Source organism: Conger conger, chromosome 9, assembly GCF_963514075.1.
Source record: "Conger conger chromosome 9, fConCon1.1, whole genome shotgun sequence".
Classification (NCBI taxonomy): domain Eukaryota; kingdom Metazoa; phylum Chordata; class Actinopteri; order Anguilliformes; family Congridae; genus Conger; species Conger conger.
In genome coordinates, this window is record NC_083768.1 from 54,101,942 (window position 1) to 54,120,516 (window position 18,575).

Genomic DNA, 18,575 nt, shown 5'->3' on the forward strand with positions numbered 1-18,575 from the left:
AATAATAAACCTATTTCAAAATTTTCAGCCACATCGGAAGATGTTGAATGATATTAAGTTCATTCAATGTTCAAGTTTCCAGATGGTGGCGCTATAACATTGAGTCATTTTTGGAATATGGATTTAATTACACTCCAACAATATACATATTTCTAAATTTTCGGCCACATCGAAAGATGTCGAGTAAAAATAAGGCCACTTCCTGTTGCCAGATGGTGGCACGATAACATTGAGTCATTTTTGGGATATGGATGTGATTACACTCCCACAACGAACATATCTGTGTAATATCAACCAGATCAGACCATCTAGAATGAAATTACGACCACTTCCTGTTGCCGCAGCGAGACCTCAAATTGTACGCCTCGCCATAGCCGTACCGTTTGACCTATCAGAAATATCCTTTCAATTTAGCATCAGGATTATCCTGAGACCATTCTCACCACATTTGGTGTGAATGTGATGAACCCCCTAGGAGGAGTATTTCAGAGTTTGGTACGTGTAAAAACACTTAAAAACACACAAAATCCAGAATAGCTCACTTCCTGTTTGGAAAAGTTAAGGGATGCAAATGAGAAATGTGTGTGTCTTGAGGAGACCCATATGCATACCATATTCGGTGAATTTACGTGAAAGTATATGTCCACAATATTAGAAAAGAACCATAGGGGGCGCTGCGTAGCCACGCCCAGATGTATGTGGATAAGGATGTGATTGCACTCCAAAAGTGAATATATCTGTAAAATATCAGCCCAATCAGACGATGTAGAACGGAATTAAGCCCACTTCCTGTTTTCGCTCGTAGCGTGTGTATTGTACGCCTCGCCATTGCCAAACCGTTTGAGATATCAAAAATCCGTTTGGCTTTTAGGGTCAGGACTATCCTAAGATCATGCTGACTACATTTGGTGTGAATGTGATGAATACCCTAGCAGGAACGCATACAAATATGATAAAAACCTCACTTCCTGTTGCCAGATGGTGGCGCTATAACATTGACTTCTTCCTGGGACATGGATGTGAGTATACTCACACAATGAACATATTTGTAAAATATCAGCCAGATCAGACGATGTAAACCACAAAATTATGGCCACTTCCTTTTGGCGCGGCGTGACATAAAAATTGTATGCCTCGCCATGACCATACCGTTTGAGATATCAAAAATATCCTGGCAATTTAGAATCATGACTATCTTGAGACCATTCTTACCACATTTGGTGTGAATGCGATGAACCGCCTAGGAGGAGTACTTCAAAGTGTAGTACATGTGAAAACGCACAAAATTCAAAATGGCTGACTTCCTGTTCGCATATTTGCGTCAATGCGAATGAGAAATGTGTTTCAATTGAGGAGTCACACATGCATTCCAAATTAGGTTCATGTAGCTCAAAGTGCCTGCCCACAATAGACAACAATGCGGGGGGGGGGGGGGGGGGCAGCGCAATAGGGGGCGCTGTGGAGTCCCTCGGCCACACCCAGGTCTGAGCATCTGATAGATCCTGACGGCCACCACTTCTGATGTGTCTGCAAAATTCCAAGACTTTTTAGCCATGGCAAGGCCCACAAAAATGCCCATTTGACGGAAGAGAAAGAATAATAATAATAATAATAATAATAATAATAATAATAATAATCTTTACAATAACAATAGGGTCCTTCGCACCCTACGGTGCTTGGGCCCTAAATATAGCTGCAAGCAGCAATGAACGGGCCCAAGCACCATGGGCGCAACCGCCTTGGTGGCACAGTTGTGCCAATGACATGTTTCACAATATGTACACACTTTGGAAATAATCACCTTCCTGGACAACGAATAGTGTGCACAGGAATTCCCCTTTGATCAATGAAGATGTTGCTGCTGCTATTGGAATGCATCAATGATATAAGCCTCACTTCCTGTTGCCAGATGGTGGCGCTATAATATTGAGCTGTGTATGGTTTATGGATTTGATTTCACTCCAAAAATGAACATATTTGTACATTTTCAGCCAAATTGGAAGATGTCGAGTAAAATTAAAGCCACTTCCTGTTGCCAGATGGTGGCGCTATAGTATTGAGCCGTGTATGGTTTATGGATTTGATTACACTCCAATAATTAACATATTTGTACATTTTCAGCCAAATTGGAAGATGTCAAGTAAAATTAAAGCCACTTCCTGTTGCCAGATGGTGGCGCTATGCCATTGAGCCTTTCTTGGTATATGGATGAGATTACACTCCAAAAATGAACATGTGTGACGTTTCTGCCACATCAGACAATGTAGAATGAAACAAAAATTACTTCTTGCTTGCACATTGTAATAATATGCTCCAGTCCTGTATGGAGAGCAGAGATTAATAAATTTCAATAGATTTTACAGCGGGAGGCACAATTTACGCTTGAGAAGTCATTCGGTTATAAATATGCACTCAAAATAAAACCATTGGCGTAAAGAAACTATTCAACTTTATTGTGGCCGCACCGGGGATGGAACCGCGGACCTTGCATGTCTTAATCCACTGTCTGAACCATTAAGCTATACTGCCCTCTTATACACGTTCGCCATCTATTGGCCAAAAGTTGTATGTTTCCTTTTATCCTGGTTAAATAATTTCTCTCCGAAGTGTCGGATAGTATTGCATTAAACGTCGAGTTAGCCAGCATCATTCTTTTCCATTTCACCGGTAATTATGCTGCCTGAAACGCATTTGTTCAGCCAAATCTAAAGGAGATGCCAAGTCTCTGCCCTCAATCCGGTATTTTCATATTAAGTCAAAAATTCCTAGCGAAATTGTATGTTCTCTTAATTCGTGTTTAATGACAAGCAAAATAAACTAACATATATGGCGATTTAACTGAAAGTTTTCTATTCATGTAAACAAACGTAGCTGACCTGTTTTATTTACTCACACAGACAGTGGACTGGCTGGCTGCTGTTAGCCCGTGCGCGTCATCTCGCAACGACCTGCATGCCATACCTTTGTTGAACATAACGGTCTCATGTTAACACAGAGTTCGACCAGAGCCATCTCAAACGTTAACGTTTCTTTTTGACTTTTGACTCTTTTAAATATATGCTACTCTCCTGCCAGTTAAAGACAGTCATTAAATGTCTTTAATATTTATTTCAGATATTCTATTCAAAAATGAAAATAGATCCAAAGAAACGTCGGGCTGGGTGTTGTCAATACATTTTGTCACGTAGGCTGCAGCTGTAAATCATACATCGTTATGCCTACTGGCTCGCTAGAAAAAAAACAAAAACCTATCGTTGAAAAATCACTTGAAGGAAGAAATATATAAAAGTACCACTTTCTGCCAATAAATGGATTCCCCGTATCAGAAATGGGGGGAAGTTACAGCGACGCAGTTAGTCTGTGAGTAGAATAGATTGTGTAGACAACTTCACTGTTTCCACAAAGGTGATGTGCTTTTTAACAGGACTTGGTCAGTGTAATGATATAAATGCTAGCATTCGATTATGGTCAACGGTACCGAAAATGCACGTTGCACCAGCCATCATAACAAATGTCCCAATATAGGATCGATTTAAACCTCTATATATTTTTATTTCACGTTGACAGTGTAGGCGATTGTGTGTATTCCGACGCGAATTACATTTAATTGGGTTACGGCATTCACTTCAATCGAATGAAGTCAAATAGAAACGGCTCGAATTCCTTAATAAGGCTTCTTGGTTTTCAAGCTAACTTTCCGAACAGCCGTTTTGTATTGAGTACTTAAAATGCTACAACACGGTTTTTTTTAAACCAAATAACATTGAACGTCATTGCAAGATATATGCAATACCAACTTTTGCCAGTAGATGGCAGTCGCGTATTAGAAATGGGAGAGTCATTTGCGACTTGCGTTGAAGTTTTAAGACTGGATATAATGAGTCTCCAGCGAAAATAGTGAACTATTATTGCTTAATGGATGTGATGACACTCCAACAATGAACATATGTGAAAAGTTGTAGCCTCAAAATCAGGCAATGTAGAATTGAATACCTTTTTGAAATTATTTAATACATAATTGTATTAAAACATGAACTGTTTGAGCAGCATTACAAGTAAATTTTAAGGCTGACCAGAGCCATACCATTCCAAGATATTAAAAATCAGTTCATAGTTGTGTGTCAGGGCTATAATATCATGCTGACCACATTTTGTGTGAATGTGATGAACCCCCTAGGAAGAGTATTTCAAAGTTTGGTACGTGAAAAAACACTTAAAAACACACAAAATCCAAAATAGCTCACTTCCTGTTGGGAAAAGTTAAGGGATGCAAATGAGAAATGTGTGTGTCTTGAGGAGACCCTTATGCCTACCAGACGTGGTGCATTTACGTGAAAGTATATGTCCACAATATTAGAAAAAAGCCATAGGGGGCGCTGTGTAGCCACGCCCAGATGAATGTGGATATGGATGTGATTGCACTCCAAAAGTGAATATATTTGTAAAATATCAGCCCGATCAGATGATGTAGAACGGAATTAAGCCCACTTCCTGTTTTTGGGCGTAACGTGTGTATTATACGCTTCGCCATTGCCAAACCGTTTGAGATATCAAAAATCCTTTCGTCATTTAGGGTCAGGACTATTCTAAGATCATGATTACTACATTTGGTGTGAATGTGATTAATACCCTAGCAGGAACGCATGCAAACATGATAAAAACCTCACTTCCGTTGCCAGATGGTGGCGCTATAACATTGATTTTTTCTTGGTATTTGGATGTGATTACACTCTAACAGTGAACATATTGGTAAAATATCAGCAAGATCAGACAATGTAGACCATGAATTTATGGCTACTTCCTGTTGGCGCGGCGTGACATGAAAATTGTACGCCTTGCCATTACCATACCGTTTGAGATATCAAAAATTTCCTTTTGAATTAGTATCATGACTATCCTGAGACCACTTTGACCACATTTCGTGTGAATGCAATGAAGCCCCTAGGAGGAGTACTTAAAAGTGTAGTACGTGTAAAATGCACAAAATTCAAAATGGCTGACTTCCTGTTCACATATTTGATTTGATGCGAATGAGAAATGTGGTTGTCCAGAGGAGTCCCACATGCGTACCAAATTAGGTGAAGGTAGCTCAAAGTGCCTGTCCACAATAGAAGACAAAGCATTAGGGGGCGCTGTGGAGTCCCTCGGCCACGCCCAGGTCTGAGCATCTGACACATCCTGACAGCCAACACTTCTCATGTGTGTGCAAAATTCCATGAGTTTCCATCCATGGCAAGCACCTCAAAAATGCAAAATACATTGAAAAAAAAGAGAATAATAATTATAGGGGGCGCTGTCTAGCCACGCCCCGATTGATATGTATATATTTCATATTGTACTCCAACAGTGAACATATTTGGAAAATATCAGCCAGATCGGACGATGTCGAAAAAAAAGTCATTTTTTTGCACGCAATATGTGTACTGTACGACTCGCCATTTCCATACCGTTTGAGATATCAAAAATCCCTTCACAGCATATGGTCATGAGTATCCTAAGATCATGCTGACTACATTTCGTGTGAATGTGATGAATGCCCTAGCAGGAAGGCATAGAAATATGACAAAGACCTCACTTCCTGTTGCCAGATGGTGGCGCTATAACATTGACCCGTTCTTGGGATATGGATGTGATTATACTCCAACAATAAACGTATTTCTAAAATATCAGCCAGATCAGACAATGCAGACCATGAAATTACGGCCACTTCCTGTTGGCGCGGCGTGACATAAAAATTCTACGCCCCCCTTGGACCGTCCCGTTTGAGCTATCAAAAATATCCTGGCAATTTAGCATCATGAATATCCTGAGACCATTCTGACCACAGGTGGTGTGAATGTGATGAACCCCCTAGGAGGAGTACTTAAAAGTGCAGTACGTGTAAAACGCACAAAATCCAAAATAGCTGACTTCCTGTTTGTATATTTGATTAGATGCGAATTTGAAATGTGTTTGGTCCGAGGAGTGCTATATGCATACAAAATTTGGTGAAGGTAGCTCAAAGTGCCTGCCCACAATAGATGACAATGCGATAGGGGGCGCTGTGGAGTCCCTCGGCGACGCCCAGGTCTGAGCATCTAATAGATCCTGAAGGTCCTCATTTCTGATGTGTGTGCAAAATTCGCAGACTTTTTATGCATGGCAAGCACCTCAAAAAGGCCCATTTGCATATAGAAAAAAGAATAATAATAATAATAATAATAATAATAATAATAATAATAATAATCTTTACAATAACAATAGGGTCCTTCGCACCCTACGGTGCTTGGGCCCTAATAATAATAATCTTTACAATAACAATAGGGTCCTTCGCACCCTACGGTGCTTGGGCCCTAAATATAGCTGCAAGCAGCAATGAACGGGCCCAAGCACCATGGGCGCAACCGCCTTGGTGGCATAGTTGTGCCAATGACATGTTTCACAATATGTACACACTTTGGAAATAATCAGCTTCCTGGACAACGTATAGTGTGCACAGGAATTCCACTTTGATCAATGAAGATGTTGCTGCTGCTATTGGAATGCATCAATGATATAAGCCTCACTTCCAATTGCCAGTTGGTGGCGCTATAATATTGAGCCGTGTATGGTTCATGGATTTGATTACACTCCAATAATTAACATATTTGTACATTTTCAGCCAAATTGGAAGATGTCGAGTAAATTTAAAGTCACTTCCTGTTGCCAGATGGTGGCGCTATAACATTGAGCCATTTTTGGTATATGGATGAGATTACACTCCAAAAATGAACATGTGTGAAGTTTCAGCCACATCAGACAATGTAGAATGAAACAAAAATAACTTCTTGCTTGCACATTGTGATAACATGCTCCAGTCCTGTATGGAGAGCAGAGATGAATTAATTTCCATAGATTTTACAGCGGGAGGCACAATTTATGCTTGAGAAGTCATTTGGTTATAAATATGCACTCAAAATAAAACCATTGGCTTAAAGAAACTATTCAACTTTATTGTGGCCGCACCGGGGATGGAACCGCGGACCGTGCATGCCTTACTCCACTGCATGAACCATTAAGCTAAACTGCCCTCTTATACACGTACGCCGTCTATTGGCCAAAAGTTGTATGTTTCCTTTTATCTTGGTTAAATAATTTCTCTATGAAGTGTCTGATAATATTGCATTAAACGTCGAGTTAGCCAGCATCATTCTTTTCCATTTCACCGGTAATTATGCTGCCTGAAACGCATTTGTTCTGCCAAATCTAAAGGAGATGCCAAGTCTCTGCCCTCAATCCGGTATTTTCATATTAAGTCAAAAATTCCTAGCGAAATTGTATGTTCTCTTAATTCGTGTTTAATGACAAGCAAAATAAACTAACATAGCTGGCGATTTAACTGAAAGTTTTCAATTCCTGTAAACCAACGTAGCTGACCTGTTTTTTGACTCACACAGACAGTGGACAGGCTGGCTGCTGTTAGCCCATGCCTCTCATCTCGCAACGACCTGCATGAGATACCATTGTTGAACATAACGGTCTCATGTTAACACAGAGTTCGACCAGAGCCACCTCAAACGCTCACGTTTCTTTTTGACTTCATGTCTTAATCTTTTAAATATATGATACTCTCCTGCCAGTTAAAGACAGTCATTAAATGTCTTTAATATTTATTTCAGATATGCAATTCATATAATGAAAATAGATGCAAAGAAACGTCGGGCTGGGTGTTGTCAATACATTTTGTCACGTAGGCTGCAGCTGTAAATCATACATCGTTATGCCTACTGGCTCGCTAGAAAAAAACAAAAACCTATCGTTGAAAAATCACTTGAAGGAATAAAAATAAAAAAATAACCACTTTCTACCAATAAATGGAATCCTCGTATCAGAAATGGGGGGAAGTTACAGCGACGCAGTTAGTCTGTGAGTAGAATAGATTGTGTAGACAACTTCACCGTTTCCACAAATTAACCAAAAATGTGCTTTTTAACAGGACTTGGTCAGTGTAATGATATAAATGCTAGCATTCGATTATGGTCAACGGTCCCGAAAATGCCTGTTGCACCAGCCATCATAAAAAATGTCCCAATACAGGATCGATTTAAACCTCTATATATTTTTATTTCACGTTCACAGTGTAGGCTATTATGTGTATTCCGACGCGAATTACATTTAATTGGGTTACGGCATTCACTTCAATCGAATGAAGTCAAATAGAAACGGCTCGAATTCCTTAATAACGCTTCTTGGTTTTCAAGCCAACTTTCCGAACAGCTGTTTTGTATTGAGTCCTTAAAATGCTACAACACGGTTTTTTTTAAACCAAATAACATTGAACGTCATTGCAAGATATGCATTATATGTGTTAATCTTTGAAATATATGCTACTTTCCTGCCAGTAAAAGCCTGTCTTTTATTTTAGTTATTCAATCCATATAATTAAGGTAGATGAGAAAAAACGTTGCTGTGGGCTGGGTGTTGTCAGTACATTTTGTCACGTAGGCTGCCGCTGTTACTCATACATCGTTATGGTTACTGGCTCGCAAAAAGAAACAAAACTTGTCATTGAGGAATTACTTGAGAAACAATACCAACTTTTGCCAGTAGATGGCAGTCGCGTATTAGAAATGGGAGAGTCATTTGCGACTTGCGTTGAAGTTTTAAGACTGGATATAATGAGTCTCCAGCGAAAATAGTGAACTATTATTGCTTAATGGATGTGATGACACTCCAACAATGAACATATGTGAAAAGTGTTAGCCTCAAAATCAGGCAATGTAGAATTCAATACCTTTTTGAAATTATTTAAGACATAATTGTATTAAAACATAAACTGTTTGGGCAGCATTACAAGTTAATTTTAAGGCTGACCAGAGCCATACCATTCCAAGATATTAAAAATCAGTTCATAGTTGTGTGTCAGGCCTATAATATCATGCTGACCACATTTTGTGTGAATGTGATGAACCCCCTAGGAAGAGTATTTCAAAGTTTGGTACGTGAAAAAACACTTAAAAACACACAAAATCCAAAATAGCTCACTTCCTGTTGGGAAAAGTTAAGGGATGCAAATGAGAAATGTGTGTGTCTTGAGGAGACCCTTATGGCTACCAGACGTGGTGCATTTTCTTGAAAGTATATGTCCACAATATTAGAAAAAAGCCATAGGGGGCGCTGTGTAGCCACGCCCAGGTGAATGTGGATATGGATGTGATTGCACTCTAAAAGTGAATATATTTGTAAAATATCAGCCCGATCAGATGATGTAGAACGGAATTAAGCTCACTTCCTGTTTTTGGGCGTAACGTGTGTATTATACGCCTCGCCATTGCCAAACCGTTTAAGATATCAAAAATCCTTTCGTCATTTAGGGTCAGGACTATTCTAAGATCATGATGACTACATTTGGTGTGAATGTGAAGAATACTCTAGCAGGAACGCATACAAACATGATAAAAACCTCACTTCCGTTGCCAGATGGTGGCGCTATAACATTGATTTCTTCTTGGTATATGGATGTGATTACACTCTAACAGTGAACATATTTGTAAAATATCAGCCAGATCAGACAATGTAGACCATGAATTTATGGCTACTTCCTGTTGGCGCGGCGTGACATGAAAATTGTACGCCTCGCCATGACCATACCGTTTGAGATATCAAAAATATCCTTTGGAATTAGTATCATGAATATCCTGAGACCACTTTGACCCCATTTCGTGTGAATGCAATGAACCCCCTAGGAGGAGTACTTAAAAGTGTAGTACGTGTAAAATGCACAAAATTCAAAATGGCTGACTTCCTGTTCACATATTTGATTTGATGCGAATAAGAAATGTGTTTGTCCAGAGGAGGCCCACATGCATACCAAATTAGGTGAAGGTAGCTCAAAGTGCCTGTCCACAATAGAAGACAAAGCATTAGGGGGCGCTGTGGAGTCCCTTGGCCACGCCCAGGTCTGAGCATCTGATACATCCTGACAGCCAACACTTCTCATGTGTGTGCAAAATTCCGTGAGTTTCCATCCATGGCAAGCACCTCAAAAATGATAAATACATTGAAAAAAAAGAGAATAATAATTATAGGGGGCGCTGTCTAGCCACGCCCCGATTGATATGTATATATTTAATATTGTACTCCAACAGTGAACATATTTATAAAATATCAGCCAGATCGGACGATGTCAAAAAAAAAATCATTTTTTTGCACGCAATATGTGTACTGTACGACTCGCCATTTCCATACCGTTTGAGATATCAAAAATCCCTTCACAGCTTATGGTCATGACTATCCTAAGATCATGCTGACCACATTTCGTGTGAATGTGATGAATGCCCTAGCAGGAAGGCATACAAATATGATAAAGACCTCACTTCCTGTTGCCAGATGGTGGCGCTATAACATTGACCCGTTCTTGGGATATGGATGTGATTATACTCCAACAATAAACGTATTTCTAAAATATCAGCCAGATCAGACAATGTAGACCATGAAATTACGGCCACTTCCTGTTGGCGTGGCGTGACATAAAAATTGTAATTCTCCCCGTGACTGTCCCGTTTGAGCTATCAAAAATATCCTGGCAATTTAGCATCATGACTATCCTGAGACCATTCTGACCACAGTTGGTGTGAATGCGAGGAACCCCCTAGGAGGAGTACTTAAAAGTGCAGTACGTGTAAAACTCACAAAATCCAAAATGGCTGACTTCCTGTTTGCATATTTGATTAGATGCGAATTTGAAATGTGTTTGGCCTGAGGAGTGCTATATGCATACTAAATATGGTGCAGGTAGCTCAAAGTGCCTGCCCACAATAGATGACAATGCAATAGGGGGCGCTGTGGAGTCCCTCAGCGACGCCCAGGTCTGAGCATCTGAGAGATCCTGACAGCCACCACTTCTGATGTGTGTGCAAAATTCCGTGAGTTTTCATTCATGGCAAGCACCTCAAAAATGCACAAAACATTGAAAAAAAAAGAATAATAATAATAAATATAGCTGCAAGCAGCAATGAACGGGCCCAAGCACCATGGGCGCAACCACCTTGGTGGCATAGTTGTGCCAATGACATGTTTCACAATATGTACACACTTTGGAAATAATCAGCTTCCTGGACAACGTATAGTGTGCACAGGAATTCCACTTTGATCAATGAAGATGTTGCTGCTGCTATTGGAATGCATCAATGATATAAGCCTCACTTCCAATTGCCAGTTGGTGGCGCTATAATATTGAGCCGTGTATGCTTCATGGATTTGATTACACTCCAATAATTAACATGTTTGTACATTTTCAGCCAAATTGGAAGATGTCGAGTAAATTTAAAGTCACTTCCTTTTGCCAGATGGTGGCGCTATAACATTGAGCCATTTTTGGTATATGGATTTAATTACACTCCAATAATAAAAATATTTCTATATTTTCAGCCACATCGGAAGATGTCCAGTGAAATTAAGGCCACTTCCTGTTGCCAGATGGTGGCGCTATGCCATTGAGCCTTGATTGGTATATGGATGAGATTACACTCCAAAAATGAACATGTGTGAAGTTTCAGCCACATCAGACAATGTAGAATGAAACAAAAATTACTTCTTGCTTGCACATTGTGATAACATGCTCCAGTCCTGTATGGAGAGCAGAGATGAATTAATTTCCATAGATTTTACAGCGGGAGGCACAATTTATGCTTGAGAAGTCATTTGGTTATAAAAATGCACTCAAAATAAAACCATTGGCTTAAAGAAACTATTCAACTTTATTGTGGCCGCACCGGGGATGGAACCGCGGACCGTGCATGTCTTACTCCACTGCATGAACCATTAAGCTATACTGCCCTCTTATACACGTATGCCGTCTATTGGCCAAAAGTTGTATGTTTCCTTTTATCTTGGTTAAATAATTTCTCTATGAAGTGTCGGATAATATTGCATTAAACGTCGAGTTAGCCAGCATCATTCTTTTCCATTTCACCGGTAATTATGCTGCCTGAAACGCATTTGTTCAGCCAAATCTAAAGGAGATGCCAAGTCTCTGCCCTCAATCCGGTATTTTCATATTAAGTCAAAAATTCCTAGCGAAATTGTATGTTCTCTTAATTCGTGTTTAATGACAAGCAAAATAAACTAACATAGCTGGCGATTTAACTGAAAGTTTTCTATTCCTGTAAACCAACGTAGCTGACCTGTTTTTTGACTCACACAGACAGTGGACAGGCTGGCTGCTGTTAGCCCATGCCTCTCATCTCGCAACGACCTGCATGAGATACCTTGGTTGAACATAACGGTCTCATGTTAACACAGAGTTCGACCAGAGCCACCTCAAACGCTCACGTTTCTTTTTGACTTCATGTCTTACTCTTTTAAATATATGATACTCTCCTGCCAGTTAAAGACAGTCATTAAATGTCTTTAATATTTATTTCAGATATGCAATTCATATAATGAAAATAGATGCAAAGAAACGTCGGGCTGGGTGTTGTCAATACATTTTGTCACGTAGGCTGCAGCTGTAAATCATACATCGTTATGCCTACTGGCTCGCTAGAAAAAAACAAAAACCTATCGTTGAAAAATCACTTGAAGGAATAAAAATAAAAAAATAACCACTTTCTACCAATAAATGGAATCCCCGTATCAGAAATGGGGGGAAGTTACAGCGACGCAGTTAGTCTGTGAGTAGAATAGATTGTGTAGACAACTTCACCGTTTCCACAAATGAACCAAAAATGTGCTTTTTAACAGGACTTGGTCAGTGTAATGATATAAATGCTAGCATTCGATTATGGTCAACGGTACCGAAAATGCCCGTTGCACCAGCCATCATAACCAATGTCCCAATATAGGATCGATTTAAACCTCTATATATTTTTAATTCACGTTCACTGTGTAGGCTATTATGTGTATTCCGACGCGAATTACATTTAATTGGGTTACGGCATTCACTTCAATCGAATGAAGTCAAATAGAAACGGCTCGAATTCCTTAATAAGGCTTCTTGGTTTTCAAGCCAACTTTCCGAACAGCTGTTTTGTATTGAGTCCTTAAAATGCTACAACACGGTTTTTAAAAAAACCAAATAACATTGAACGTCATTGCAAGATATATACAATACCAACTTTTGCCAGTAGATGGCAGTCGCGTATTAGAAATGGGAGAGTCATTTGCGACTTGCGTTGAAGTTTTAAGACTGGATATAATGAGTCTCCAGCGAAAATAGTGAACTATTATTGCTTAATGGATGTGATGACACTCCAACAATGAACATATGTGAAAAGTTGTAGCCTCAAAATCAGGCAATGTAGAATTTAATACTTTTTTGAAATTATTTAATACATAATTGTATTAAAACATGAACTGTTTGGGCAGCATTACAAGTTAATTTTAAGGCTGACCATAGCCATACCATTCCAAGATATTAAAAATCAGTTCATAGTTGTGTGTCAGGGCTATAATATCATGCTGACCACATTTTGTGTGAATGTGATGAACCCCCTAGGAAGAGTATTTCAAAGTTTGGTACGTGAAAAAACACTTAAAAACACACAAAATCCAAAATAGCTCACTTCCTGTTGGGAAAAGTTAAGGGATGCAAATGAGAAATGTGTGTGTCTTGAGGAGACCCTTATGCCTACCAGACGTGGTGCATTTACGTGAAAGTATATGTCCACAATATTAGAAAAAAGCCATAGGGGGCGCTGTGTAGCCACGCCCAGATGAAGGTGGATATGGATGTGATTGCACTCCAAAAGTGAATATATTTGTAAAATATCAGCCCGATCAGATGATGTAGAACGGAATTAAGCCCACTTCCTGTTTTTGGGCGTAACGTGTGAATTATACGCCTCGCCATTGCCAAACCGTTTGAGATATCAAAAATCCTTTCGTCATTTAGGGTCAGGACTATTCTCAGATCATGATGACTACATTTGGTGTGAATGTGATGAATACCCTAGCAGTAACGCATACAAACATGATAAAAACCTCACTTCCGTTGCCAGATGGTGGCGCTATAACATTGATTTCTTCTTGGTATTTGGATGTGATTACACTCTAACAATGAACATATTTGTAAAATATCAGCCAGATCAGACAATGTAGACCATGAATTTATGGCTACTTCCTGTTGGCGTGGCGTGACATGAAAATTTTACGCCTCGCCATGACCATACCGTTTGAGATATCAAAAATATCCTTTGGAATTAGTATCATGACTATCCTGAGACCACTTTGACCATATTTCGTGTGAATGCAATGAACCCCCTAGGAGGAGTACTTAAAAGTGTAGTACGTGTAAAATGCACAAAATTCAAAATGGCTGACTTCCTGTTCACATATTTCATTCGATGCGAATGAAAAATGTGTTTGTCCAGAGGAGTCCCACATGCATACCAAATTAGGTGAAGGTAGCTCAAAGTGCCTGTCCACAATAGAAGACAAAGCATTAGGGGGCGCTGTGGAGTCCCTCGGCCACGCCCAGGTCTGAGCATCTGATACATCCTGACAGCCAACACTTCTCATGTGTTTGCAAAGTTCTGTGAGTTTTCATTCATGGCAAGCACCTCAAAAATGCAAAATACATTGAAAAAAAAGAGAATAATAATTATAGGGGGCGCTGTCTAGCCACGCCCCGATTGATATGTATATATTTCATATTGTACTCCAACAGTGAACATATTTGTAAAATATCAGCCAGATCGGACGATGTCGAAAAAAAAGTCATTTTTTTGCACGCAATATGTGTACTGTACGACTCGCCATTTCCATACCGTTTGAGATATCAAAAATCCCTTCACAGCTTATGGTAATGACTTTCCTAAGATCATGCGGACCACATTTCGTGTGAATGTGATGAATGCCCTAGCAGGAAGGCATACAAATATGATAAAGACCACACTTCCTGTTGCCAGATGGTGGCGCTATAACATTGACCCGTTCTTGGGATATGGATGCGATTATACTCCAACAATAAACGTATTTCTAAAATATCAGCCAGATCAGACGATGTAGACCATGAAATTACGGCCACTTCCTGTTGGCGTGGCGTGACATAAAAATTCTACGCCTCCCCAGGACCGTCCCGTTTGAGCTATCAAAAATATCCTGGCAATTTAGCATCATGAATATCCTGAGACCATTCTGACCACAGGTGGTGTGAATGTGATGAACCCCCTAGGAGGAGTACTTAAAAGTGCAGTACGTGTAAAACGCACAAAATCCAAAATGGCTGACTTCCTGTTTGTATATTTGATTAGATGCGAATGAGAAATGTGTTTGGACCGAGGAGCGCTATATGCCTACTAAATTTTCTGAAGGTAGCTCAAAGTGCCTGCCCACAATAGATGACAATGCGATAGGGGGCGCTGTGGAGTCCCTCAGCCACGCCCAGGTCTGAGCATCTGAGACAACCTGACAGCCACCACTTCTGATGTGTGTGCAAAATTCTGTGAGTTTTCATCCATGGCAAGCACCTCAAAAATGCACAAAACATTGAAAAAAAAAGAATAATAATAATAATAATAATAATAATAATAATAATAATCCTTCCAATAACAATAGGGTCCTTCGCACCCTACGGTGCTTGGGCCCTAAATATAGCTGCAAGCAGCAATGAACGGGCCCAAGCCCCATGGGGGCAACCGCCTTGGTGGCATAGTTCTGCCAATGACATGTTTCACAACATGTACACACTTTGGAAATAATCACCTTCCTGGACAACGTATAGTGTGCACAGGAATTTCCCTTTGATCAATGAAGATGTTGGCGCTGCTATTGGAATGCATCAATGATATAAGCCTCACTTCCTGTTGCCAGATGGTGGCGCTATATTATTGATCCGTGTATGTTTTTTGAATTTGATTACACTCCAGAAATAAACATATTTGTACATTTTCAGCCACATCGGAAGATGTTCAGCGAAATTAAGGTCAATTCCTGTTTCCAGATGATGCTGCTATAACATTGAGTCGTTTTTGGAATATGGATTTGATTACACTCCAACACTGAGCATCTGTGTAAAGTTGCAGTCACATTAGACATTGGAGAATTTAAGTATGACCACTTCCTGTTTGTCTGGCATGATGTGTTTTTTATGTGCCTGACCATAGCTATATCATCCCAGTAAATCAAAAATCTGTTTTGTCAAGACCATCCTAGCATCATGCTGACCACATTTACCGTGAATGTCATGAACCCATTGAAAAATAATGCTTAAGAATGCAATATAAGGCTCACTTCCTGTTGCCAGCGGGTGGCGCTTTGCCATTTAGCCTTTATTGGAAAATGGATGAGATTACACTCCAAAAATGAACGTGTGAAGTTTCAGCCACATCAGACAATGTAGAATGAAATAAAAATAACGTCTTGCTTGCACATTGTGATAACATGCTACAGTCCTGTATGGAGAGCAGAGATTAATTAATTTCCATAGTTTTTACACGGGGAGGCACAATTTATGCTTGAAAAGTCATTAGGCCATAAACATGCACTCAAAATGAAAACAATTGGCTTCAAGAAACTATTCAAATTCATTGTGGCTGCAGCGGGGATCGAACGGCTGAATTTGCGTGCCTTAATCCACCGCCCTAACCATTACGCTATACTGCCCGCTTATACACGGGTGCCATCTATTGGCCAAATGTCTCCTTTTATCTTGGTTTAATAATTTCTCTACGAAGTGTCGGATAATATTGCACGAAACGTCTAGTTAACCAGCATCATTCTTTTCCATTTCACTGGTAATTATGCTGCCTGAAACGCATTTGTTCAGCCAAATCTAAAAGAGATGCCAACTCTCTGCCCTCAATACAGTATTTTCATATTAATTTACCATTCCTAGCGAAATTGTATGTTCTCTTAATTCGTGTTTAATGACAAGCCTAATAAACTAACATAGCTGGCGATTTAACTGAAAGTTTTCTATTCATGTAAACCAACGTAGCTGACCTGTTTTTTGACTCACAGACAGTGGACTGGCTGGCTGCTGTTAGCCCGTGCGTGTCATCTCGCAACGACCTGCATGTGATACCTTTGTTGAACAAAACGGTCTCATGTTAACACAGCGTTCGAGCAGAGCCACCTCAGACGCTAAAGTTTCTTTTTGACTTCTTGTGTTAATCTTTTAAAAATATGATACTCTCCTGCCAGTTAAAGCCTGTCTTTAAGTCTTTAAATGTCTTTAATATTTATTTTAGTTATTCAATTCATGTAATGAAAATAGATGCAAAGAAACGTCGGGCTGGGTGTTGTCAATACATTTTGTCACGTAGGCTGCAGCTGTAAATCATACATCGTTATGCCTACTGGCTCGCTAGAAAAAAACAAAAACCTATCGTTGAAAAATCACTTGAAGGAAGAAAAAAATGAAAGTACCACTTTCTGCCAATAAATTGAATCGCCGTATCAGAAATGGGGGGAAGTTACAGCGACGCAGTTAGTCTGTGAGTAGAACAGATTGTGTAGACAACTTCACTGTTTCCACAAAGGAACCAAGGACTTGGTCAGTGTAATGATATAAATGCTAGCATTCGATTATGGTCAACGGTACCGAAAATGCCCGTTGCACCAGCCATCATAACAAATGTCCCAATACAGGATCGATTTAAACCTCTATATATTTTTATTTCACGTTGACAGTGTAGGCTATTATGTGTATTCCGACGCGAATTACATTTAATTGGGTTACGGCATTCACTTCAATCGAATGAAGTCAAATAGAAACGGCTCGAATTCCTTAATAAGGCTTCTTGGTTTTCAAGCCAACTTTCCGAACAGCTGTTTTGTATTGAGTCCTTAAAATGTTACAATACGGTTTTTTCAAAATCCAAATAACATTGAACGTCAAAGCAATATATGCATTATATGTGTTAATCTTTTAAATATATGATACTTTCCTGCCAGTAAAAGCCTGTTTTTTATTTTAGTTATTCAATCGAGTTAATTAAGATAGATGAGAAAAAACGTTGCTGTGGGCTGGGTGTTTTCAGTACATTTTGTCACGTAGGCTGCCGCTGTTACTCATACATCGTTATGGTTACTGGCTCGCAAAAAGAAACAAAACTTGTCGTTGAGAAATCACTTTATCCAAGAAAAAGAGAAACAATACCGAAAATTAGAAAGAATACTAACCTTTGCCACTAGATAGCAGTCGCGTATTAGAAATGGGAGAGTCAGTTGCGACTTGAGTTGAAGTTTTAAGACTGGAGATAATGAGTCTCCAGCGAAAATAGTGAACTATTATTGCTTAATGGAAGTGATGACACTCCAACAATGAACATATGTGAAAAGTTGTAGCCTCAAAATCAGGCAATGTAGAATTTAATACCTTTTTGAAATTATTTAATACATAATTGTATTAAAACATGAACTGTTTGGGCAGCATTACAAGTTAATTTTAAGGCTGACCATAGCCATACCATTCCAAGATATTAAAAATCAGTTCATAGTTGTGTGTCAGGGCTATAATATCATGCTGACTACATTTTGTGTGAATGTGATGAACCCCCTAGGAAGAGTATTTCAAAGTTTGGTACGTGAAAAAACACTTAAAAACACACAAAATCCAAAATAGCTCACTTCCTGTTAGGAAAAGTTAAGGGATGCAAATGAGAAATGTGTGT